Source organism: Peromyscus leucopus, chromosome 17 (assembly GCF_004664715.2).
Source record: "Peromyscus leucopus breed LL Stock chromosome 17, UCI_PerLeu_2.1, whole genome shotgun sequence".
NCBI classification, from domain to species: Eukaryota; Metazoa; Chordata; class Mammalia; order Rodentia; family Cricetidae; genus Peromyscus; species Peromyscus leucopus.
Window position 1 is genome coordinate 17,431,307 of NC_051077.1, and position 25,963 is coordinate 17,457,269.

Consider the following 25,963-nt stretch of genomic DNA (forward strand, 5'->3'; position numbering starts at 1 on the left):
AATTTCTTTCAGAACTTGCACTTGGTTGGTTTGCTACGAGAGTCAACAGATGCTACAGTGCATCTCCATTAGACTGCAAATTCTGTCAACCCTGTTTCCTTATCAGACCACCCAATGCTCAGGTCTCTCAGAATATTCAGCACACATATGCTATAGGTCCAGGTACTATACAAACTTCTACAGGGATGATGATGTCCCTCAAACTCTTGGTTCATTATCCTTAGGATTTTTTTTGGGGGGAGGGTTGTCTTTAATGATAATTTATGAACAATCATTAATTTCAGATACTTATCTATGGAAGATACTGACAGACACTTTTAGATTTTTTAACTTGACTTTATGTGTATGTGTGTTTTATTTGCATTTATGTCCTTGTACCCCTCGAAAACCTAGTGCCAGTGGAGGCCGGAAGAGGGTGTCAGATCCCCAGAACTGGAGTTTCAGACAGTTGTGAGACACCATGTATGTGCTGAGAATCAAACCCAGGTCCTCTGGAAGGGCAACAAATGCTCTTGATTTCTGAGCCATTTCTCCAGTCCCCATGAACATTTCTTTTCATAGTTTCTCTGGTGCTGGGTTGTCTAATACTTGGCCCACTGTGGACTCGGAGAGCAAGTGAATGAACAGAGTAATTACCAAATGAACTATGAGGATGAGGTGATGGAAATGATCACTGACCTACAAAAGTGGCCTTCCTAGATGAAAGGGGGGTGTATCAGGGAAAATTTTTGCCCCTGCGGATTGCCAACACGCAGTCAAAAGGCTTCAGACCATCTGGATCATTTGTATGTGTGTTTCTTATTCTTAGGGAACTGGGAGTGAGTGGAAAATCCTTCCTTGGAATTGAGTTCTTCTCAGAAAACTGCAGTGATAATAAATCATTTGAATTGCTGAAGTTTTTGTGAAAACGTGTTGACTCTCTTGGGAGTTGGGGAGGAGCGCTTCTGCATGTGGGAAATCCCACTGTGTCTAGACACAGTGTGACTCTTGCTTGTCAGTGAAGTCTCTGTACTTGTAGACCCCTCGTTCAGCTGACCTTGGTCCTGTTTACTGCTTCAGATTATTTGAACCAACCACAGAGGCACTGAAACAGCAGGACAACTTAGCAGAATGGAGCATTTCCAGTAATAACAATTCATTAAGATCATTATCCACTATGACACAGGGCATTCCTAATCACCTCTATGATTGCTATAATTCCTAATGACACTGAATCATTAGTATTCTGATATTCCAAAGTGTTTAATACATGCTAGCAGCCTTATTAAAACAAAAATCTACAGTCCTTGATTAAATATTTCTCATCATTTCATTTTGAAAGCTCCAGTCATCCATATTTTAAAATCTGCTCTACAATATATACGAAGACCCCAAAGTTTCACCTGTGAAGAGGATCTCAAAAAAAGTTTTTAATCCAGCCTACTGCTTTTTATTTTCACTTCCCCTTCTCTCAATTTCATTCACAAACATTACGGTGGTGGAGATGTGTCTTCATTATATCACTTTAGAGCTCTTTTATCATATCATAGTTACATAATAAAATCATTTTTCTGAGACTTAACAGTTGAGCCTCCCCAGCTCCTTAAGCCTTGTTTCATAATTGATACTATGATTAACTTTGATCCCTTAGGATTTTCTCTACCATTTCTATTTACTAGAAATGTCAACAAGTAGGCCATGGGCAATGGAGAAATAGAAATGAGAACCTCTACCCATATTTGTAATGTTTATCATTAAACACTACTGAAATACATTGAATGCTTAAAAACCAAATTTGTCCATAAACAAATTTACATGACTATAAGGTGAGGTCCCAATTATCCTGAGATTATTGACTTCTTATTTCCTTAACTGAAAGCTCATAGAAAGGATTATGTTTCCCATGGAACTTGGAAGAGCCTGGAACATCTAGGTAACCTCATAGGAAACAAGTACATGGGCCATAGAAACAGGAGAGAAATAGAATGTGCTGAGAGAAACTGGTCAAATCCATGGGGAATGGGGATGCCTGTCATCACAGGCCAGAGTGAAACAGTAGCACTAATGACTATGGTGGATCTGCTGGCTATCTTGCCCATCCTGCTGGCTTTCAGGATCTTATCAGCAGCTTCGTTTTCTTAGGAGTCAGCAGCTCCTTATCTCTGGACCTGTCTTTGCTCAAATATTTCTTCTCCAGTGTGGCTAAGACCACTTACAACATGTTTTATTCTTATTGTGTCTTTCTGTCACTTCCATGAAAAATTTTACAATAAAGAACATCTGATAGAATTAAGTCATCACTAAGTATGAAGCAATACAGTTGGCTACAATTCCCAGGCCATATACTCTCATAGATAATGATCTAATCTCCCAACATCCAACATATGTCAGACCCATGAACTTTGGCTTTATCCCCAAAATAAACCCTATGATCAGAGTAACAGTTATTACATGACTGAACATAAACTTTAAGTACAAAGAAACAACAGTGACCATTTATCTCTAATGAGGCTCCACATCTCATGCAATTAAATGCCTGATGAAATTATTTTGCTTCAAATTTCCTTACTAATACAAAGAAAACTTTGTACAAATACTGACTCCAAATTATTACTCATATTATTCTATATGATATAAACACTGCAATGACTTTGTATTCTATATTTCATTTTGTTTTTTGATTGCCAATTTTTATTGAAAATGAATTATTTTGCATACAATATATTGTTATCACATTTTCTCCCTCTTCTCTTCCCAGATCTCCTCTACTTCCCAACCTATCCAACCTCATGCTTTCTTTCTCTCTCTTTCTCTCTTTAGAAAACAAACAGGCAAATGAAAAACAAACAAATAAGAATAAATATAAAACAAAGAAAAGCAAAAGCATAAGAAATAAACACACATACAAATCTTTTTTTAAAAAAAATCTAAAACTTTGATGCACAAGCAAAAGCCTGATAAGGTTTTAAAAAATTCCCAAACAAAGCAATATGAGAAAAAAAAATCTCCAAAAATGCCATTGAGTTTGTTTTATGTTGGCTGTCTATTGCTGGGCATTGGGCCTTCCCTCAAATGTAGTTTATATACCCAGTGAGTCTTTGTTGAAAAAAAAGAAAAGAAAAGAAAAAAGCAACCAATTTCCCTCTGCAAGCAATTGCCAATTGGAGATAGCTGCTTGGTTAGGTGGTTAGGAATGGAAGCAAATGTCCACTGCCTCCTCCAAGTTATGACACCATCTGGTTTGGACCTATGCAGGCCTCTTCCACATAATTCCTTGACTCTTCAAGGGAGGAGCTTGATTGAGACATCCCATTTAGGACCAAGTGTTCCAATGTCTCTTTTTCTCCTCACATTGTTCAGCTGTGGATCTCTGTATTGATGTAGAATATTATTTAAAGGTATGTTACTTCTGTTTATGCTGAATTCGTTTAACTCTGTGAAGCTACTTTGTGAAGTTAGTCTGTGAAGATACTTTGCCTGTCTAAAATACCTGATGGTCTAATAATGAACTGAACAGCCAAAAGCAAGACAGGAGAAAGGATAGGCAGGGCTGGCAGGCAGAAACAATATATAGAAGGAGAAATCTGGGAGGAGAGGAGATCTAGGAGCCAGAGAAGGAGGAGGACTCCAGGGGCCAGCCACCCAGCTACACAGCAAGCCACAGAGTAAAAGTAAGATTTATAGAAGTAAGAGAACAGGAAAAGCCCAGAGGCAAAAGATAGATGGGATAATTTAAAATAAAAAAAACTGGCTAGAAACTAAGTTAAGATAAGACCGGGCATTCATAATTAAGAATAAGACTCCATGAGTGATTTATTTGGGAGCTGGGTGGTAGTCCCCCCAAAAAAACAGCAGAAAAAAACAACACTGTACTGATTCTGATCTACTGCAGGAAGAATCTTCTCTGATGATGACTGAGCAAGAGACTGATCTATAGTCATAGTAAAATGTCATTAGGAGTCATTTTATTTCTATGTTACTTTAGTATAACAATTTCTGTGGAATAATGCTTTTGTACACTGGTTTGATAAAACATTGATTGGCCAGTAGCCAGACAGGAAGTATAAGCAGGCAAGGAGAATTATGGGAAGAGGAAAGATTAGTCTGGAGATGCCAGCCTGCTGTCCAGAGAGCAGCATGCAATGGCACACAGGTAAAGCCACAGAAAAGGTGATGACATATAGATGAACAGAAATGGGCTGAGTTTAAGTGTAAGAGCTAGTCAGTGGTAGGCCTGAGCTAATGGCTGAGCAGTTTTAATTAATATAAGCCTCTATGTGTTTATTTGGGTCTGAGCGGCTGTGGACCAGGTGGGACACAGGAAAACTTCAGCCACAAACAATAGTATTTGGTTTCCCCCTAGGTCACAGTCTATTTTAGTCTCAGGTTCCATCTCATGGAGTGAGCCTTACATGTGATCAGATGGCAGTTACCCCTCCAACATTTATGCCACTATTGTATCAGTGTATCATTCAGGTAGGTCACAATTGTAGATAATGAGGTTTGTAGTTGGGTTGGAGATCACCTCTCTTCTCTGGTAGCATTCCCTGAGTACCTTCCAGTACCACGAACAATAGTCCATGGGGATGAAGGCTCTAATTAAGCCCTAGCTCAACTTCTTTATGTTCAATGAGGTATGTAAGTATTGTCTTCAGCAACAGGGCCTTACCATCAGTTTGTGGAGAGCAACCACTAGGTGTGGCAAGAAATGAATCATTTGTGGATTTCTATAAGATCCCCCTTGGCCAACAATTCAATTAGATATAACCCATTCTGGCACTGGAGCTTTTACTTGGTGGTGAAAAATATCTATTTTGGGATATTCTCTCCCTATTATTTGGTGACTCCGTGTGTGTGTGTGTGTGTGTGTGTGTGTGTGTGTGTGTGTGAAATAAATCTAAATATTAAATATATATATATATATATATAAGAAATAAGTAAAATAAATGTGTGTGTGTATGTGTGTGTGTGTGAGTGTGAGTGTGTGTGTGTATTTATGAAGTTTCTTCTGTGGTAGACTTCCATATAGGCCCTGTAATGGCCTTCAGTATTACTTTTCTTTCCACATATTCCCTCCATTACCCAATATTCAGTCTGCCTCTCTGTTGTATTTTATATACAGATCTACTAAAGATAATTTTGGGGACACCTTTTGAGTGGAACACTGTAAAATGCAGTGGTGGAAAATAAGGATATAACAAAATAAGGAAAGAAACATCTATGTTCCTGCTCCAAATGAAATTTAAAACATGATACAGAATATGCAAATTTTATACAAATGTAAATAATGTAAAGGAGTGAATAGTATTGGGGAGAAAAAAAAGAATCTCCCTGAAAGCTTGAAAAGCCTGTATGGTGTCAGCATTCCCTTGGGAGCTGTGTGGGTATACATTTCTCTCTACAGTTGAAAGAGACCACAAGCTTCAGAGGGAAAACTATTCTGGATGCTAAGACATGAAGAATGAAAAAGGGATGTAGCTTCTTACCTGCTACACAATGGATGAGACTAAGCAGTAGGCTTATATATGTATATTTAATATTCAATCACATTTGGGACTTTACTTAGTAAGTATATAGAATGGGACTGGTGTGGAGACTGTTTAGAAATGCATTGAAAGATGTATAAATCGTATACAATCCTTACCCCGAAAGACATATAAAGAGGTAAGTGTATTATATACCATTATAAATAATAACACAATAAATATTTTAACTCAAAATACCACAGAAATACTGCAAAACTGGAGTATCAGGAAAGTAAGGAAATTAAATCTTAAAGAGGAATAAGACTTCCCCAGGAGAAACAAGATAGAAGTTAGTGAAGGAAGCAGACTCCAACAATGTACACTTGTGAAAGAAAACATTTGATTCACAGTTATTGAAATTTTGTTTGTGAAAAGATGGCCGTGTGTGAGTGATGTGGCAGAGGACATGATTAGACAACTATGGATTGACAACTATCATGTAATAGTATGAAGTTCCAAGGAGATTGAGATTACATTAACTTCAAGAGCTGTAGTAACAACTGTGTTTAATAAAAGTTTTATTTATTTTAACAAGTATTTGGTGTATGTTTAGAACAATTTTTTTGCAACCCAGATATCCTACTTAGCTTTACATGTTCAACTGATACAGCCTAGAGTCATCTAGAACAGCCTTAACTGAGGAATTTTGTAGGTCAGGTTTGACTGTGGAAACATCTGTAAGGTATTGTGTTGATTATTGATTGATGTGAGAAGGCCCAGCCCACTGAGCATAGAACTATTCATTGAGTAGGTTCATGTGCTGAATTTAAAAAAAAAGAAAAGAAAAGAAATACTAATATATAGAATTCATTGATAGTAACACTTCATATGGAAGTCAGAGCTCAATGAATTTTAGTCTTTCCTATTACCAACTAGGTAAAATGGCAGAAGCTACTTAACCTTTTCTGAAGCCAGTTTTGTAAATAAAGAAGATAATCAGACTTTTCGTGGCTATTGGAAATATTAAATCAGTGAATTCAGTAACTGTTACATGATGAATACACTATACACATAGCCATCACCAAGTCTCAAAGACTGTTGTTTACAAATTATGTAAGCCATTCAAGTTTCCTTAAATGCTGGTAGTTCCTTATAGAACATAGATGTACTCTGGGCTGTTGTATGCCAAGGACTGGGGACACTTGAGACCTTCATGGCCCCCTCCTTCCCAAACTCATGTTCACTTCAGTGACCCCTAAAAAAATTCTGTAGGCTCCAGCTTGGAAAGTGCTGTGATGTTTTACAGCTGCCTGTCTTCAAATGAATTATTGAATAAACAGATGAATTGATCTAGAGTTCTCCTCTCAAATTTATTTTACTTTTTATTCGTTTTGGGGGGCATCAGCATTCAAAATGTTCCTTTCTTTAATACCACACCATTTACTGTGCCATTTAAATTCTATAGTGAGTTTCAATCTTGCCTGCTTTATGTCCTTTAAGTTAGTAAATTTGATAAAGCATCACTCAAAAAATTTTACTATGTTTCTATGCAGGATATGCTTAAGCAAATCAATAAAGCTTCTCTTCTCCCCTGTGTAGAGAGCTTCTGGATGGCAAGCATCCCATGGGAGCACAGCCTGGCAAGATGACAGCATCTCTAGGCAGATGGAAAAAAAGCAACCAGTCCAGATCCAAGCTATATATGACTAAACAGCAGTTAAGTTAGCCTCCCATGCCTCCAGGGTTAATGACCTTATATAGCACATCCTTATTTGTATATTACTATTTAAATTTGTCAGAAGATATTTATAGAAACAAAATTAGGCTTAAATTTCCTTTAAGGCTGTTATGTGTCATAGGGCTGGATGTAGCACAAATTGTTAGAAGGCCTTATTAATAAAAACAAACCCGGAGTCAGGTATTGGGATGAACGCTGAAAAGATCAGAGAAACAAAACCAGCCACAGCTAACCTCACCTTGCCAATTCCTCAGCTGATCTCATTTCCTCAGACTGAAATCCTCTGTGTCCTCATCTGGAATGAATCTCAGCTGAACTACTGCTCAAAGCCCAAAAGCTTTACCAGCTCTAGTTCCTGGTTTTCATGCCTTATATACCTTTCTGCTTCCTGCCATAACTTCCTGGGATTAAAGGTGTGTGTTGCCATGCCTGTTGTATCCAGTGTGGCTTTGAACTCACAGAGATCTGCATGGATCTCTGCCTCCAAAATGCTAGGATTAAAGGTATGTGTGTCACCATTTTCTGGTCTCTATGTCTGTCTGGTATCTGTCCTGTTTTCTGACCCCAGATAAGTTTATTAGGGTACACAATATATTGGGGAACACAATATCACCTCATTTCCCCTTTTTTTTTGTCTAAAATTAACAAAAGCTTATGACTAATACAAGAAAAACTATAGCTGGAGATTGAATCTAGGCTCAAAGGCATTCTAGGCAAGGGCTAGACCACCAGCCCAGGTATGCTGGGCCTTATTTAAAGTCTCACTAATTGAAATTAGTATTCTAAGGCTAATTTTATGTCACCTGATGAGTATAACAGGCTTTGTATTATCAGTTTTCCTCTGAAATATTCTGCAGTCTTGCTATAGTTCCAAACAGCGGCTTGGGAAATAGTGTGAAGCGAAGATGTTCTGTGGGAAGATGGGGTGAGAGAAGTCCATTCTGGGCACTGGCTCTGTTTCACAGAGTACAGTTTAGTTATCCCACGTGAGTTATCACTGGGCAAGTCATGTCATCACTGTAGATATAAACTTGATCACATGACTCATAAAGATACTTTATGCATAACAAATGCATGTGAGAGCCTTGATAGTAGACAGCATACAACTATACTGTTCAGAGATGTGTTCAGGGAGTTCATCATGCACAGTAAGGATGAGCATTTAAAATATAGGGGATGTCCAAATTAGAGCTGATATCAACCTGCCTGTGCTCTGGTAGATTCATTTTGTACAATGAAGATAGGATCATCCTTACAAGTTTGTTATAGGGGAGACATATGATAACCTATATGACAGTGCCCATGGCCTGAGAAATATTGCTTCTTCATAGATGATTATTACTTAGAATAATTCAATCTTAATTTCATCTTCATTCACATTGAATCCTGGAGCATAAGAGCCAGGACAGGCTGTCTGAGGGAATTTACTGTAGCAATGGTAATATTCTATATTTGTGCTGTCCAACATGCTGGCCCTTGGCTGCATGTAGTTAAACAGGGCAACCTGGCTCATAGGGGCTCACAGAGACTAAACCAACAATCAGGAATCCTGCATGAGTCTGACCTAGGCCCTCTGCATATGTGTTATGGTTGTACAGCTTGTTCTTCTTGTAGGACTCCTAACAGTAGGAGCAGGGGCTGTCCCTGACTCTTTTGCCTGCTCTCTGGACCCTTTTCCTCCTACTAGGTTACTTTTGGGTTACCTCATCCAGTAGGTAAGTAGGGAGGTTCCTTGCCGCAACTTTACAGTCCATGTTTGGGTGATATCCCTGGGAGGCCTGACCTTTTCTGAAAGAAAATAGAGGAGGAGTGGATCTGGGAGAGAGGGGAGGTGGGAGTGAGGGACTGGAAGAAGAGCGAGGGGATACTGCAGCCAGATGAGAGAATAGATAGATAGATGATAGATAGATAGATAGATAGATAGATAGATAGATAGATAGATAGATAAAATAAACTCTCAGATTAATTGAAAATTCTTTTAAAAATAAAAATAACAAACCACTTCACTGGAGTTTGGTTGTCACATACAAACTGCTTGCCCACACTTGGAGAGAACCTATCTCTTCAAGTTGTCATCAGCTCTCCACATCTGTGCATGGCATGCTCACTCCCACACATACACAAAGTGCTCATACTTAATAATACACGTCACTGTAACCTTACAGATGTGGATAACCTATAATGCCATCACCCATCATGGCCAGAAATGTTAATTCCCAGTTTCCTCTCAGGCCCATTATTATTATTATTATTATTATTATTATTATTATTATTCAGGATAAATACACCTTCAGAAATTCTAAGCATATCATGGTATTATTTTATTAGTCATTCTGCTGTATAGTATAGCTTCAGAACGTATTCACAATGTATAAGTGAAGAGTCCATGCCCTTAGTCCATCATTTCTCTATTTTTGCCATCCTGCCAGCCCTGGCACCTTTCACATTTCTTACTTCCATAACTTTTACTATTTTAGAATTTGTATGTGAGTCAAATCTTATTTGACATTTTGTACATGGCTTATTTTACCTTGTGTTATACCCTCTAGATCCATTCATTTAAATGACATGGTTTCCTTCATTTAATGTTTAATAATATTCATTTTTTATACACTACAGATTATTTACACATCCATCCATCCATCCATCCACCCATCCATCCATCCACCCACCCATCCATCCATCCATCCACCCATCCATCCATCCTTCTATCCATCCATCAGAAACTAACATAGTTTCCATACTTGGTGTCCTGGTAGCTTTTCCTGTTCATGGGATACAACAATCTGACCAACACACTTGAAAGGAGAAAGTACACAGTTCTAAGTTCAAGTCCATTGTGGTGGGGAAGTCACAGCAAGAGGAGGTTGAAACCACTTGATCACATTGCATCCCTCGTAAAGAAGCAGGGGTGAGTGAACACTGGTGCTCAGCTCACATTCTCTTTTCTGTAAAGTCTACCATCTGAGCTCCTGGAATGGTGTAACCCACATTGAGCTTCTCTACTCACCTCAATTACCCTCATCAAAAAATACCTACAAGCATGCTCAGATACCCTTCTCACAGATAATCCTAGATCTCATCGAAGTTGACAATTTTGATTAACCATCAGAGTTGACTTCTATCAATAATATTGTAAGGAATATTGAAGAGCAACTATCTTCAAAATCTTATTCACTCATTTTGGTCATATACCAAGAAGCAAGATTTCTGTATTATATAGTAATTATAGTTTTAATTTCTTAAGGAACCGCTTGATTCCTTCCCATGAGGCTGTCAAAAGTCTACATTCCCACAAGCAATATGGAAATCTTGCCTTTTCCATACACTTGCAACCAAATCACTGAATTTTGTTTTAAAAATAATAGGCATCCTATTAAGTGTGATGTGATATTTCATTTTTATTTTGATTTAAACTTCTCAATGATATCAGGCGTATTTTCACATACCTGTTGGCTAACTTTGAATTTCTTAAAATTTAGTTTGTTTATTCATTTATTTATTTTTACAAATGTCTTTTCTGGTCCTTCAACACTGTATTAATTGGGTTATTTGTTTTTTAATGTGGCTGAGTTTAGGAGTTTCTTGTCTATTTTATATGTTAATTTGATATATTTTGCAAGAATTTCTTGCACTCCTTGCAGAGCCCTTCTACTCTATTCATTTTGTTTCCTTTTTGTCTGTTTGCAAGTACTTTGGGATAAATAAATACATACATATATATGTGTGTGTGTACAGACACACATACATATATATGTATATAATTTCCTGCAATGAATAATGTTAATAAGCTCTTCCCTAAATTTTCTTCCAGCAGTTCTACAATTTTGGTTCTCATGTTTAAGTCATTAATATATTTTGAATTTTTTTGTAGGGTGCGGTAATATAATAAAGGAAATATCCAGCTACATATCTATGCCTGTAGATACTCATTTGTTCCAAGCACCACTTATAAAGAGATGCTACCAACTGTGTAGTCTTCATACCCTTGTTGAAGATTAGCTGACTACTCATGCACACATTCAACTCTGGACTCCCTATGCTGTTTCATTGGCCTTTGTGTCTGTTTTAAGGCCAGAACAGTACTGATGCAGTCACTATAAATTTATGCCATAATTTAAAACCAGGACTTTTGATCCTTCAGTTTCTGTTTCAAGATCTTTAACTATTCACAATATTTTGGTTCCAGTTGGGTTTTAGGTTTTTTTTTTTTTTTCCTATTTCATTGAAACCACTATAGAGATCATGATAGATACTATAACAAAAAAAAATCTATACATTGCATTGAGTTACATGGGCATTTTGATGATATTTATGCTTCCAGTCCACAAACATGTGATAAATAACTAAACTATAAATTTAAAAAACAGGTGTATGGTACAATGTAATTTTAGTATAGAATTTGTTTGTACCCACCAAAGCAGCCTCATTATACATAAATTCTTTCACAATAACTTTTCAAGAAGTATGTTGTTTTTTCATAAGCACCTGTAAGACAGAAAGTTCTTAAAAGTTAAATTAATGGACCCCATGAACACATAAAATCATGATGATTGTGTCATTTCAAGTATATTTTTCTGGAGAAAGATTTCATATCTATCATTGTACTCATAAAGAATGTTATGTCTGATATATAAACAAATAGAAATATACCTGTTCCTTACATCTGCTATAGGTTTAAACTGCAGAAGATGTTTCAGATGATAGAGGGAGCCATGTTCTGGCAAAATAGCTCATGTAATTAATCATTGTTGTGAACAGTAAACTTGTGAGCAAGGTTTTCAGTAAAAATGGGCAAAGTGTAGAATTCAGAAGAGTGTTCAGTTACTACAGATCAAAACTAGCAAATATTAATATGCTTAGTTGCACATTAATTACTTTAAATTTAACTAATTTCCTATAAAATATGAAAATAATAAAGCATACAACAGAAATACACAAACTAGTAAGTTCATTCATCTGTATTTCTAGCTCCATTTCCCTATGATAACTGTTGATGAATAGTGACCTATACCTACAGTTTATTTTCATTCACCTGTATATATCTTCTTTTTGCACATACATATGTATTTTCCAAACTGTTTGTGTTGGCTGGATATGGTCCCCACAAATAACCACATCCGAGTCCCAGGAACTTATGAATAAGCAAGGAAACTTTCTCTGTCCCTCCACAGAAAGAAGTCAGCCCTGTGGGTACCTTGATGTTAGACTTCTAAGATAGAGACCTGTAAGAGCTAAAACATTGTGTTTTTGGCTTCTGCATATGGCAGTTTGTTAAAGAAGAAATAGGAGAGTACTATCCAATACCTTGTTCTCAATTCTACAATCCATGTATCCCTCCATGCATGGGTGCTTCTATCTGCAGCACTGTCTCAGAATGCTAGCTGTTGCTTACATCACTTTGTCTCTTCATTTTGTTACATAGAGGTTTCAGCTCTCTTCCTTTGATGCCTCTTATTAAGCATATGATTTTGTGAAAATAGATATCAATGGAGATCAGCAGCCTAGTCAAAAGCTACAGATGAATATTTTATTCTTCAGAACATTTGTCTCGTGTCTAGAAAGCCTGCATAGAAGAAAAAAGACTATGCCCCCCTTTTTCACAGCCAATAGAAAGGGTTATGTGACATGCTTTTGACAATAAAATGTCAGCAGAGGGGTCATATGTCCTTTGAGTAGGCACTTCAGAAGCCATCTTCAGTGGTTTTCTTTTACTCTGCCACATATACCCCTCATAAAGGGGGCTGCAACCTGGGACCAGCTAATCCAGGATGCATACAAAATGTGATGAGACAAAATATTAAAGATCACCCTTTGTAGCTGTAAATGACTACAGGTTGGTATTGTGAGATAATCTTTTTGTACACTGTGAGGTTGTGTTTGTTTTACCTCATCTGCCTAAGGCACCTTCTGATTGGCTTAATAAAGAGCTTAACTGCCAATAGCTAGGCAAGAGAGGATAGGCAGGACTTTGGTGAAGAGAGAGGAACTTGGGAGAAGAGTCTGAGAGGCAGGAAATTTTCCAGTGAGATGTGGAGGAAGTCATACATACACTAAGGAAGAGAGTTAACGAGCCACATGACAGAACACAGATTAATATAAATGGGTTAATTTAAGTTTTAAGAGCTAGTTGGGAACAAGCCTAAACTAAGGCCAAGCTTTCATAATTAATAAGAAATCTCCATGTCATTATTTGGGAGCTGGTGGTCCAAAGAAAGTGACTACAGCTTGGAGGTCCCTAGATACAAGAACACAATGTACTGTTAGATTTATGATATATCTATTAATTTTTTATAGTTACTACCAGTTTTCTTTCAAAACACCAGTATGTGCCCACCAATGTTGTTTCAGCATCTTTTCCCCATACTCTGAAACAACAGAGCAATCATTTCCAATTCTTGTTCTCCTCATAGGAAAAAAAATGGTATCTTACTCTTTTAGCCCACATTTCTCTCTGTTTTCATGCAAAGTTTGCCCATGTGTTCATTATTCAATTCTATTTCTTCTATAAAATGCTTCCAGGGCCATTTTACTTAGAGTTATCTGTAATTTTCATGTTATAGTTTCTGAGGTACCTATACACTACAGATATTACTGTTTGTTTTACCCATTGTTTATACTTTTAAAAGCCACTTAATTCTTCATTTTAAGATAGCTTTCATTGCCAGTGCAATGAAATATGGAAACCATACAAACTGCTTTTCTTTAATTTAGTATATAACTCACTCCAAACTAATCATTGAAACCTGGGATCACTAAGAGTGGCTTATTTAGAAGTTCACTGCTGCTTCAAACATCTGGCCTTAAGTCAAAGTTCCCACCAGAAATTCATGGGACAATTGATAGGTCAAAAATATGGATATACTAAGGTCTTAGTTAATAAAAGACAAAAATATAAAAGTACAAATAAAGTATCAAAGTGAATCCTAAAATTAATAAGAGATAAGTGTTATAGTAATTTGTAACATATATTGAGCATCATGAAAATATAACCAGGTTTCCTATTGATTGTTTTTCTCCCCGTGAGCAATTCCTTTGAGGTATATTCCTTTGGATGAGACTTTTGAATTAAGGTTGATCATAGCAGCAGTCCCAAAGACAATGAAAATAAAAACATAACTAAGTGGTAGACATTATTATAGTTGTAATTACAGAAGTTAGGGAAAATAATGAAGTAACAATCATCAGGAATGTAGTAAAATTATGAACATTTAGCCAGTATAGGACTGGGGACATAGTTCAGTTAATAAAGTGATTGCCTATAAGCATGAAGACCTGAGTTTGAGCCCTAAAATCATATTAAAATGCCAAACACAATGGCACATGCTTGTAATGTCAGGGGGCACTGACAAGTGGATCCCTGGGGTGCATTGACCAGCCATTGGTGCACTCCAGGCCAGGGATACTCAACAGAGATGTTTGGACTTCCTGAGGATTACACCCAAAGGTTTTCCTGTGGACTCGACATGTACTCAAATAAACATGGCACACATGGACATACATATACACATAACTGAAAATAAGTAATGATGTGGACTCTTGATCCCAACAATCTGAATGCCATTTTTTAAATATTTTTTGTTTTTTTCCAGTTTTGCTCATGCTGTTTTAGAAGATAAGTGTCTTATATTCTGCTATTTATCGAGATGAATCAAGTTTTACATATCCATTATTCCTTGTTAAACTTTAAGATCTCCATACTAAGGGTATCATTTTGTTTACTTTGTTTTGTTTTCTTTTTCATTTTCATACATAGTTCATGCTTCTCACTTTACATATACTTATGTTTGTAAAGGGAAGCTTTTCTCTGTTCTGTCCCATCCCACGGCCACTTCCAAATAATCACTCAGAGGCTTATATTAATTATAAATGCTTGGCCAATGGCTCAGGCTTACTGACTAACTAGCTCTTACATCTGAATTATTCCATTTCTATTCACCTATGCATTGCCCTGTGGCCTGTGACTTATCAGTTCCCTGGCATCTTGCTCCTTGGGTAGCTGACTGGACCTTCCTGACCCCACTTTCCTCTTGACAGAATTCTCCTAGTCTGGCTCTTGAACTCAATCTCTTCCTGCTCAGTTACTGGCCAATCAGCTTTGTTAACAATGAGCATAATTCACAGCATACATTTCTTAAAGTAGAAAGAAACATTTCATGTAGACCACAGACATAATTATGTAAGACCACATAAGCTTGTAGATATGAATCAGAAAGAAACAAAAAGTGAAATTAATTCTTGTTACACAAAGCCTTACAGATGTTATCACAAATTATTTGTTTCAAATACTTGATTTTAATGTAAAGCAGTATAAGGAGATCTACTTTTCTTTCCACTCAGAGATTACTTTATGAATAGTGTGGCCTCTTCTTTCAACCATTTTAGCACTGTGATTTTATTTTTATACATAAGTGCATATGTGTATACATCTATGTGTGTGCACACATACCAAGGTACACATGTGGATGTCAGATTTATCTGATGTCAGGCCTCCCCTTCCACTTTGGTTGATGCAGGGTCTCTTACTGACTGCTACAAAAACTAGTGGCTAACTGGCTTAAAGCTCCCAAGAATTCTTCCGTTTCTGCTTCCCTTTTGTCTGCAGGAATGCCGAATTGGAGACATGCACTATTGCTTCGGGTTTCATGTGAGTTCTAGGGATCTCAACTCAAGGTAAGAGTTTTACCCACTGAGCTATTCCCCCCAACCCTGTGCATTTTTTTTTTGAGAAAAAAATATTGAGATCATTATACAAATACTGTGTTCTTTCTCCCAAATTTCCATTTAAAGTTACACTTTAATAGTTTATCACCAAGCTCAATCAAGTAGTTTGATACACCTCTTCTTTGGCACTCAAAAGAAAAATTCAAAATACAACCAACAACTCTCTCAGAAGACTTGAGAGACCCATATTCAAAATACAACAAACTAACTCAGAAGAGTTGAGAGGCCAAGAACAAGGGTTCAGTTCACTGAAATGGTCCTTGCCTCCTTCCTGAGTCTTGATTTGTCTAAGCTTAACACTTGTGGGCAAAATACAAACAAATAGCTGAATGAGGAACAAGGTGTTTTGGAAAGGCAATTCTTGGAAAAATATGGTTGTGTCAACTGTTCTACTGCATATTAGACAGACTTTTAGGATCTTGACGATAAACAAAGCCCAAAAAAAGCACAATCATGTTGATATCTGTTTATCAGAAGTGCAGAATGTGCTATATAGTGTTTGACTTATTTCCATCATATGAGCATTATAAACAATACTTCAAGGAACAGAGGAGATGCAGTACCTCTCCCAGGTGCTGATTTCAATTCTCTTGGGACACACTGGATTGCAGAGTAGTTCTTTTTTAATTGCAATGATGCTGGGCATCTTTCTGTTTAAATGTTGACCATTGTGTCTCATCTCTTCACATCCTCTGCAAAAATGAAATTAATGTGTTTTCAACTAAGCTTTAGGAGTTTCTTCATCCTTAAAATTGTCTATGCATATGATAATGCTATCTACAAACATCATTTTTCTTCTTTGTTTATGATTCAGAAGTGTTCTTTCTTTTTCTTACCCCATTTGCTGAGGGTACAGCTTTGAATACCATGTTGAACAGAAAAATTAGTAATAGGCATTTTTGTCTTCTTATTCTAGAGCAGGAAGTCTAAGTTTTTTACTGTTGAGTATGGTTTTAGCTATGAGCTTTTCATTTACAAATTTACTCTATTGGGGTAACTTTTCTCTACGTCTGATTTGTTGAAAAAAAATTGGTCATAAAATTATTTTATTTTTAAATATATTTTTATTTATTCTTTAAGAATTTCAGCCGGGCGGTGGTGGCGCACGCCTTTAATCCAGCATCGGGGCAGAGAGGCGGATCGCTGTGAGTTCAAGGCAGCCTGGCTACAAGTGAGCTCCAGGAAAGGCGCAAAACTACGCAGAGAAACCCTGTCTCGAAAAAACAAAAAAAACAAACAAACAAAAAAAAAAAGAATTTCATGCACATATGGAATGTATTTTGATCATATCCACTTCTCCATCTCCCCTACAACTTCTCCTAGAAACACAAGTCCACATCTCCCTCCCAACTTCTTGCCTTCTTTTGTTTAGCCATTAAGTCCAATTAGTGTTGCCAGTTTGTATATGGATGTAGGGCTATCCAGTGAAGCATTTGAAACTTACCAGAAGCCATACCCTTGATGAAAACTATCTACTCTAGAAGGTATCAACTGTCAATAGCCCTCTGTCAGGAGTGGGGCCTTAGGAGACTGATGTAGATCTTATTCAAAGCTTTTAGTGAGTCTGTTGAAATGACCACGTGGCTTCTATCCTTCATTTTCTTAATATGATATATTGTACTGATTTCCATATGCCAGATTTCCATCTTGCATCCCAGAGACAAATTCCAATTAGCTATGGCATAGATTCTTTTATTGTGGCATGGAACTGAGTTTGCTAGTATACACTGAGACTTTCTGTATCCCTATTCATATACAGACTATTGGCCTATACTATTTATGTATTGCCTTTGCCTGACTTTGGCATAAAGATAATGCTGGTATCCTAAATGAGTTTGTAATTTTTCTAAAGAATATATAGTGTATACACACAATAGAATAGTACTAAGTCTTAAAAAAAATTAAGAAATGGCATTTGTCACAACATTGATCAACTTAGATGATACCATGTTAGATAAAATTAGCAAAAAAGAAAAAGAAAAAAACAAGATTTCTACTTGTATGAGGTGCCATAAGTAATGAAATTCACAGAAGTAGAGGATAAAGTGTAATTACCTGTACTAAAGATAAATTAGATTTGAAAATCTGTTGTATAACTCAGAGCTCACTGTAAAAAAAAAGATTGCATTTTATATTTCAGTTAAGCCTTCAAGCCACAGAAAAGGAAAGAGAAAGGTTAAGAAAACAGAAAGAGAGAAAGAGAGAGAGAAATGTCTTAGTGGTGATAGAAATAATGGGGTGATGGTTTTATGGGTATGCTGTGAAAGCCAAAGTTATCTTTTAAGTTTAATTACTATGCCTTAGAGATCCATCAACCAAAAATGCCTCAGATCTGCAAGCCCCTTGCCCAAGGATGGATAGTTCCAGAAATGCTGGAGGCTACTGTGTATAAGAGACAACAGGCCGCATGTTTTCACTCCCCTAAACACGTTTGTTTGACCAATATGCACCAGATGTGCTTGATCACATATGGGCAGGAGGTTCACAGGCAGGAAATATGTCAGGATATATGCTTTCCTCTGATTGGACCTGATGGGAAATGCAATGAATTGTGGGTTTCCTTCTTAAATCCTTGCCATACCTGATTCTGGGTTATTTCCTGGGAACCTGGGTATGAATCTGACCAGAGCCCAACTACCTGGCCAGTATTTAATTAAAACTTCAAATTTGGCTTTCAAGCATAATAGGGGTCTCCTCGTTCTTGATTGGTGGGATTAACAATGTGTATATAGCCAAACTCATTGAGTTACATACAATAAATATATGCATTGTTATATATCAGTTGCATCTCAATGACACTATTAGGAGTGGCAGTGGCAGCAGGAGGTAGCATATTTCACTAAGCTTCAGATAAGGTGGTTTCTTACAAGCAAACAGTTATATCATTATGTTTGGCTTGGTCTTACCATAGTGGAAAATAACGTTCCTAATGGCAAGAGAATGCTCTCTTTCCCTTGAAATTCCTTTGTAACTTTCTCTTTCTTCTAGGCATGATAGGAATCCTCCCTCCTACTACAATGCCCTCAACTCAGTGGGAAGACTCAGATTGTAGCAAGGGAAGTGCCTACCTAGGTCAAGTCTGATTGACTCTGGAATAAAAGACTACAATATTCAGTCTGAGGACACAAGTAACTCAGATTGCTCAAAAAACTTTGCAGTTAGAGAATCAGTCCTCACTATCCAATACTAACCAGCAGTGATTGATTATATATACAGCATGTTAAATGTGCAGGAACTAAAGTTTGAAAATTCTTAAGATTAATTGTTTTCAAGTTAAGCTTAATCAATTACAGTATCAAATGGCTACCTTCTTCATTCAGTATAACTATAAGCAATACTTTTATATTTATCACTTACATCACAGCTTCTAAAACATGTAACTCGGTGTAAACAGGCAAGGGGGGCAGTCATATAACCTTAACAATTGTAAAAGGTTCTGAACACTCCACAGCCAAATGTTAATTAAAAATCAAATGCATAACAAACTGGACATTTCTGGCAGTTTGCCCATATTCTATTAGGAGACTTCTCTGCCGCCTTGTTCTCAGAGCACATAAGGACTCACTCATGCATTTCTGTCATGCCACAGAAGGGCAATGGCCACCACCCAAAATACCTCAGCTCAGGTCTGAGACAACTGTCAGCTATGAGTTACACTGTTTTCACCCTACAATACAAGGCTTTCTGCTCTCGAATTCACACAATTCTCCATGGGAAACAAAGATTGTGTGGACCTCATGGCAATCAGTGCTACTTGATAAAGTTCCAGCATGTCAACATTAGAGACCACAATTCTCCAGCATCCTTTTATTTTCATTTTTAATGATTCTCCCTATATGTTATGGGAGCTACCTTATGCCATTTCTTTTGGGAAATTCTGTCCTGATTAAATTTTATTTCAAAGTGACATAATCCCAGGTCATCTGAAAAGAGGGAACTTAAATTACAATGTCTCCATCAGATTGGCCAGTAGGCAAATCTGTGGAGTATTTTCTTGATTAATTATTAATGTGGAAAGGCCCAGCCCCAGGGCAGGGGGTTCTCAGGTGTATAAGAAAGTAGAATGAGCAAGCCATGGAGATCAAGCCAATGAATAACATTCCTCCATAGCTCCTGCTTCAGTTCCTATCTCTAGATGCCTACCTAGATATGGAAGTATAAGCTAAATAAATCCTTTTTTCCCCAAGTTGGTCATGGTATTTTATCACAGTAATAGAAACCCTAACCAAGACAAATAAATTTATTTATGATACATTATCAGTAAACATTGGATTTACATACCTTTTGTATATACCTGTATATTCAGGGTCACCTAAAATTTCTTGGATGAAAAGTTGTCACTAATGGAAGAAGTTTGCAAGTCCTGACTTTCATGTAGCCTTCTCTAACTCAAACCAGTATCGTCCCATACACACTGACCCAATCAAACTGGATTCCGTCGTGATGGCCTTTTTCATATTACTCACCAACGTGAACCACACATTGGCCCTGCCTTTTGTAGCAGTCTTCATTAGATCACAAACTAGGTGTACAACAGCTTTATATGCAACCTATGTTTGAAAATAGGAGTTTTCTGAATAATGGTGCTTCTCTCGATTTTCTAGATTGATTCACTAATATTAGACATGCTACCAAATTGCTGGGTTCTTAATTATTACCCTGTAAAGACAATTAAAAATAGGTATTCCAACATATATAATATATAAATGGTACACATAAAAAATAATTTTATATAAATAATATATAATTTTATGTCTAAAAATGAAAATTTGAAGTCTTAAGTCAGGTCTAAATTATTGACTACACACAAGTAGTCGAATGTCCTTGGGACTAGATTTCACAAGCTGACCCCTATCCCCAAGGCCACTGAACAATCTCTCATCTCAGCTCGCAGAAATTTTAAGGAAGCTTTTGTGATGATCCTCCATATTTGCTTTCTGCTCCTCTCTTTTCCATTGCTTAACCATCAGAACAAATGGGAAAAAATTTGCCTGGTGATGAAATCAGTGATATGAAACTAAAATGTTCCACCGAGCGGCTGAGTAAAAGGGCTGAACTTCAGGAAAACCCTTGAACGATTGGAAGGGATATGAAGAAGGCCAATTCAGCTCACAGAGAGATGGATCTGCAAAGACACTGCCTTTGAGCTTCCTAATGATGTGCTCTAAGGCAAATTCAGTACCGGGATCGTTTTCTTCTTTGGCTTCCTATCTGCCTCCCAACAAGATTAGCTCAACCCTGGGTACGGCTGAGTCTTTTATGGACGAAGGTGAAGTTACGGAAGGCTAGGTTTTCTTTCTGTTTTTAATGTGGTTTTCTTAGAACCTAACCAATTAAAGGAGTAAACGAGAGACCAACTGCTGCGGGGCTCTGAATAGGAAATGATGTGTGAGTAAATTGAACAAGCCGGGAGACAGTAAATAGGCAATTAACATTCACTTTGGCAAATCTGCACCTGTTGGAGCTGAAAATACAAAAGGAGACATGGAAGGAAATGACAGAAAAGGTCTGTCAGGCTTCCCCTTATGGAAAGATGTCAAATCCAGAGCTTCTGAAAATAGTGAGAACAAATGAATGGAGCTGTAGCATTTGGTCAGACACTGAGAGAGAGAGAGAACCACACAAAAAAGCTGCACCTAAATTTGTCTGATGTGATGTCAGGGATTCATGGCAAAAGATGACATTATTTCAGACTATCGCTGTCCTGGGGATTTAGAGGTCTTCACCGATTGTGTTTGGGGCCAGGTTGTTCACAGAAATATTATTTAGGGGGAGTTCCTTCATTGTTATCTCCTTCTGCTACCATCTTTCCCATTTGGGGAACCCCCTCCTCATCCAGCAAAGATACAGTGCCTTTCATGAACTCTCTGGAACAATGGGAACACGTTTTATACCTTCAACATCTTTGCTCTCCTGGGAAGTGCACACTGAGCCCCAGTTTTGTGTCCCTCCTTAGATTTTTCATTTCTAACCATCTAAGACAAATATAACTCTTTGGTTTTATAACTGCTCTTTGCAAGTCTTGGCCCTAACAGAGCCTTCTTTCAAAAGATCATCCCGATGACATACATAAAGTAAATATTTAGCAGACTAAGCCCTCGTGACCTGTAGACAGAATATTCCTTAGCAGATGGACATTTGACTTACTTACCTAGACTATAGAAGCAGCTGCCTTTATCTGAAAAAGCCCTCTATGAGAGAAAGAAACTAAACTGTAGAAACTACATCCTCTCAAGGCCTTGTGGACAAGGAAATGTTGTTATGATTCTGCAATAATGTATCTATTCTCATTCAAGCTGCAAAAGGTCTTGTCATGGGGGTATGCATTAAACCTCAATATTTAAACACTCAGAAAGCAGAGGCAGGAAGGAGCCTCAAGCCTGGCAACACTACATAGCAAGACTCATCTAAAAAAAGGCAGAGAAATGAGCTAAAATTGCTTCCAGGACTATGATTTATTGTTTAATATCATGCATTTTAAGCTATGTTCGATACAATACTTGCATTCTGTGAGGTGCTAACGGTATTAACAGTATTCTCCATAAGCAATTAACTTTGAGGAAATTGTGCCTATTTATGCTAGATTTAAAAATTAATAGTGAACAACTAGGTAAAACTTATTATAATAGCTACACCCACACTCCACCACCATCAGCTTCTCAAGGCTCATCTTGTCGTTTTCCTAACTTTGATTTAACCCATAAATTTCTAGAGATCCCTATTTGCTGTTCAAAGAAGGGCAAATAAATGTTGAGCCCAAATATTTATTTTCTTGCATATATTTGTTTAGGTATCTACTGAATTCTTTCTAATCTTTGCTTATAGAGAGTTGCTATGAACATTCACATACAATCATTTGTGTGTGTATGTGTCCATCTTCCCTTTGTGCGGGCTAAAAAGCTAGGGTGGATCTGATGGGTTCTAGTGTAAATTTATATCTAACTGTTTATTAAACTTTTTGTTGTTGTTTTGAGACAAGATTTCTCTGTGTAGTTTTGCTGCCTGTCCTGGATCTCGCTCTGTAGACCAGGCTGGCCTCGAACTCACAGAGATTTGCCTGGCTCTGCCTCCCAAGTGCTGGGATTAAAGGCATGCACCACCACCACTGCCCAGACTTCTGTTCAGTAAACTTTAAAAAAAATTAAAAATGGCTGTCCCTGTTTATATTCTATTTTTTAAAAAAATCATTGCTATTAGCATATGTTCATTATACATATGAATAAGTGCCATTATGACATTGTATACACGTGTGTAATATATTCATATCATATTTATCCCCATTATCATCTCTACCACTTCTGCTTCTCCTCTTCCTATCCTCGACCATCCATTCTACTTCGCCCATGGTTTGGGTGTTGTTTGGAGATCCAACAAGGTTACTTATGACTGCTTTCAGGAGCATGGATGAGAGTTATTTATAGGACCATCAGGAACTTACCAGTGGCTATGCCACTGGAGACAAAATATTAATTCCCCCCACCCTTAAACATTAGCGGCTTACAGATACCAAGGAAGGGGTGGAGCCTTGTGACTCCCATCTCCAGCAACATTGAACTGTCAGTACTCAAGAGAAGCCTGGGCCTTGGAAGTGCCTCCTCCCTCTATGGTAGAGTCCTGTCAGGCCTAATCATATATAGGTCTTTTGTAGGTAATCGCAGGTGATGAGAGTTAAAGGGTACAACAGCACTGTCATGTCTAGGATGACAGTGCTCTCTACTCCTCCTCCTTTTTTCAAGCTCTTACATTTCTTCGCCTGCCTCTTCGATGATGTCCCCTGGACCTTGGAGGGGATAATATAGATGTCCTATTGAGAGCTGAACATTGAACACCTCTTATTCTCAGGACTTTAGCCATTTATGAGTGAATCTCTTCAAGAACCACTGAGCATTGCGTAAGGAATGTTCTCTGAAGAAAGCAGCATCTACGGGCATAAATATTTAGAAGGCAATTCAATAGACGCATCATGTCTATTTAGTCAAACAACATCAATGGCTTCCCAAACAGGCCCTACATCTTGCCAGCCATGGGCTTTTGACCAGGCTTATAGTATCAGAGGAGAATTCCCTCCTGAGGAGTTTGCAGTAAATTCAGTCAGAAAGCAGTGGATCGCCCCATGACACACCTGCCATCATTGTATAAGTAGGCACATTCTACCTATCAGGTTAGTAGTGCTCAGGATCAGCAGCTGAGTAAAATCTTGATGACAATCATCTCCCAGCAACCTGCTTAGGACTGTGCAATACAATGGAAGCCAGCCAGCAGGGAGGAGGCTTTCAACACAGTTTCAGTTTGCTTTTTCATGTCCTACAAACAAAGTGCCTAATATCTTTAGCAATGGGGTTTTATCATCTAGTTTTGTTGGATAAACAAGAGTGATGGCAATAACATTTTTCTTTATTTTTTATATATTTTTATTTTATAATTAACTTGATTTCACATATCAGCACGGGCTTCCCACCCCCCAGCCCTCCCACCCAATCCAACTCCCATTCCCACCTCCTCCAAGGCAAGGACTCCCCTGGGGAGTCAGCCCAGCCTGGTAGATTCAGTTAAGGCAGGTTCAGTCCCCTCCTCCCTATACCAAGGCTGAGCAAAGTGTCCCATCATAGGCTCCAGGCTCCAAAAAGCCAGCCTATGCACCAAGGACAGGTCCCGGCTCCACTGCCTGGGGGCCTCCTAAACAGTTCAAGCTAATCAACTGTCCCACTTATCCAGAGGGCCCAGTCCAGTTCCATGAGAGCTCTTCAGCCATTGGTTCACAGTTCATGCATTTCCACTAGTTTGGCTGTTTGTCCTTGTGCTTTTTCTCTTCATGGTCTCAATATCCCTTGCTCATACAATCCCTCCTCTCTTGCCAATTGGGCTCCTGGAGCTCCACCTGGAGCTCAGCCATGGATCTCTGCGTCAGCTTCCATCAGATACTGGATGAGAGTTCTATCATGATACCATGACAGCCAGGGTGTTCGGCCATCCGATCACCAGAGCAGGTCAGCTCAGGCACTCTCTCAACCATTGCCAGTAGTGGAGGTATCTTTGTGGATTTCTGGGGACCTCTCTAACACTCTGCTTCTTCCTATTCCCTTGGGGTCTTCATTCATCATGGTATCTCCCTCCCCGTTCTCCCACTTTGCTCCTGATCCAGCTGGTACCTCCCGCTCACCCAAGCTCTCTTTCCCCCAACCCTTGCCCTTCATTAACCCCACCCCCACCCCCAGTTTGCTCATGTAGATCTCATCCATTTCTCTGTCGTTGGGTGATCCCTGTGTCTTTCTCAGAGTCCTGTTTACTAGGTAGCCTCCCTGAAGTTGTGAGTTGCAGTCTGGTTACCCTTTACTTTACATCTAGTATCCACTTATGAGTGAGTACATACCATGTTTGTCTTTCTGAGTCTGGGTTACTTCACTCAGAATGATTTTTTTCTAGTTCTATCCATTTGCCCGCAAACCTCATGATGTCATTGTTTTTCTCTGCTGAGTAGTACTCCACTGTGTATATGCACCACATTTTCTTTATTCATTCTTCAGTTGAAGGGCATCTAGGTTGTTTTTAGGTTCTGGCTATTACAAATAATGCTGCTATGAACATAGTTGAACGTGTGTTCTTGTGGTATGATTGAGCATTCCTTGGGTATATGCCCAAGAGTGGTATAGCTGGGTCTTGAGGGAGGTTGATTTTAAATTTTCTAAGAAAACGCCATATCAATTTCCAAAGTGGCTATATGACAATAACATATTATTGAGAGGGTTTTGGGGCCTTCCTAATCAACAACTTCTAGAACGATACCTCAAACTTGGCACTGGGCTTTTCATTCAATAATCTTTTGACTTCTGGGAATGTTAAGCCAAATTTTCACTACCCTATATACTAGTTGCCTACTCATCCAGTGCAATATGTTACTCTGTCCCTTGCCTGAATTAAGGAATTATAGGTACCCTCAGCCTGTGACAGGCAGGATTACTTTCCTTCAGCATCATCTTTTGACTAGCCCTATCACAGACAAGTATACCATGTCAGTTCTTATACATCATTGTAGAGGGATAGGTCCCCTGATGGACAA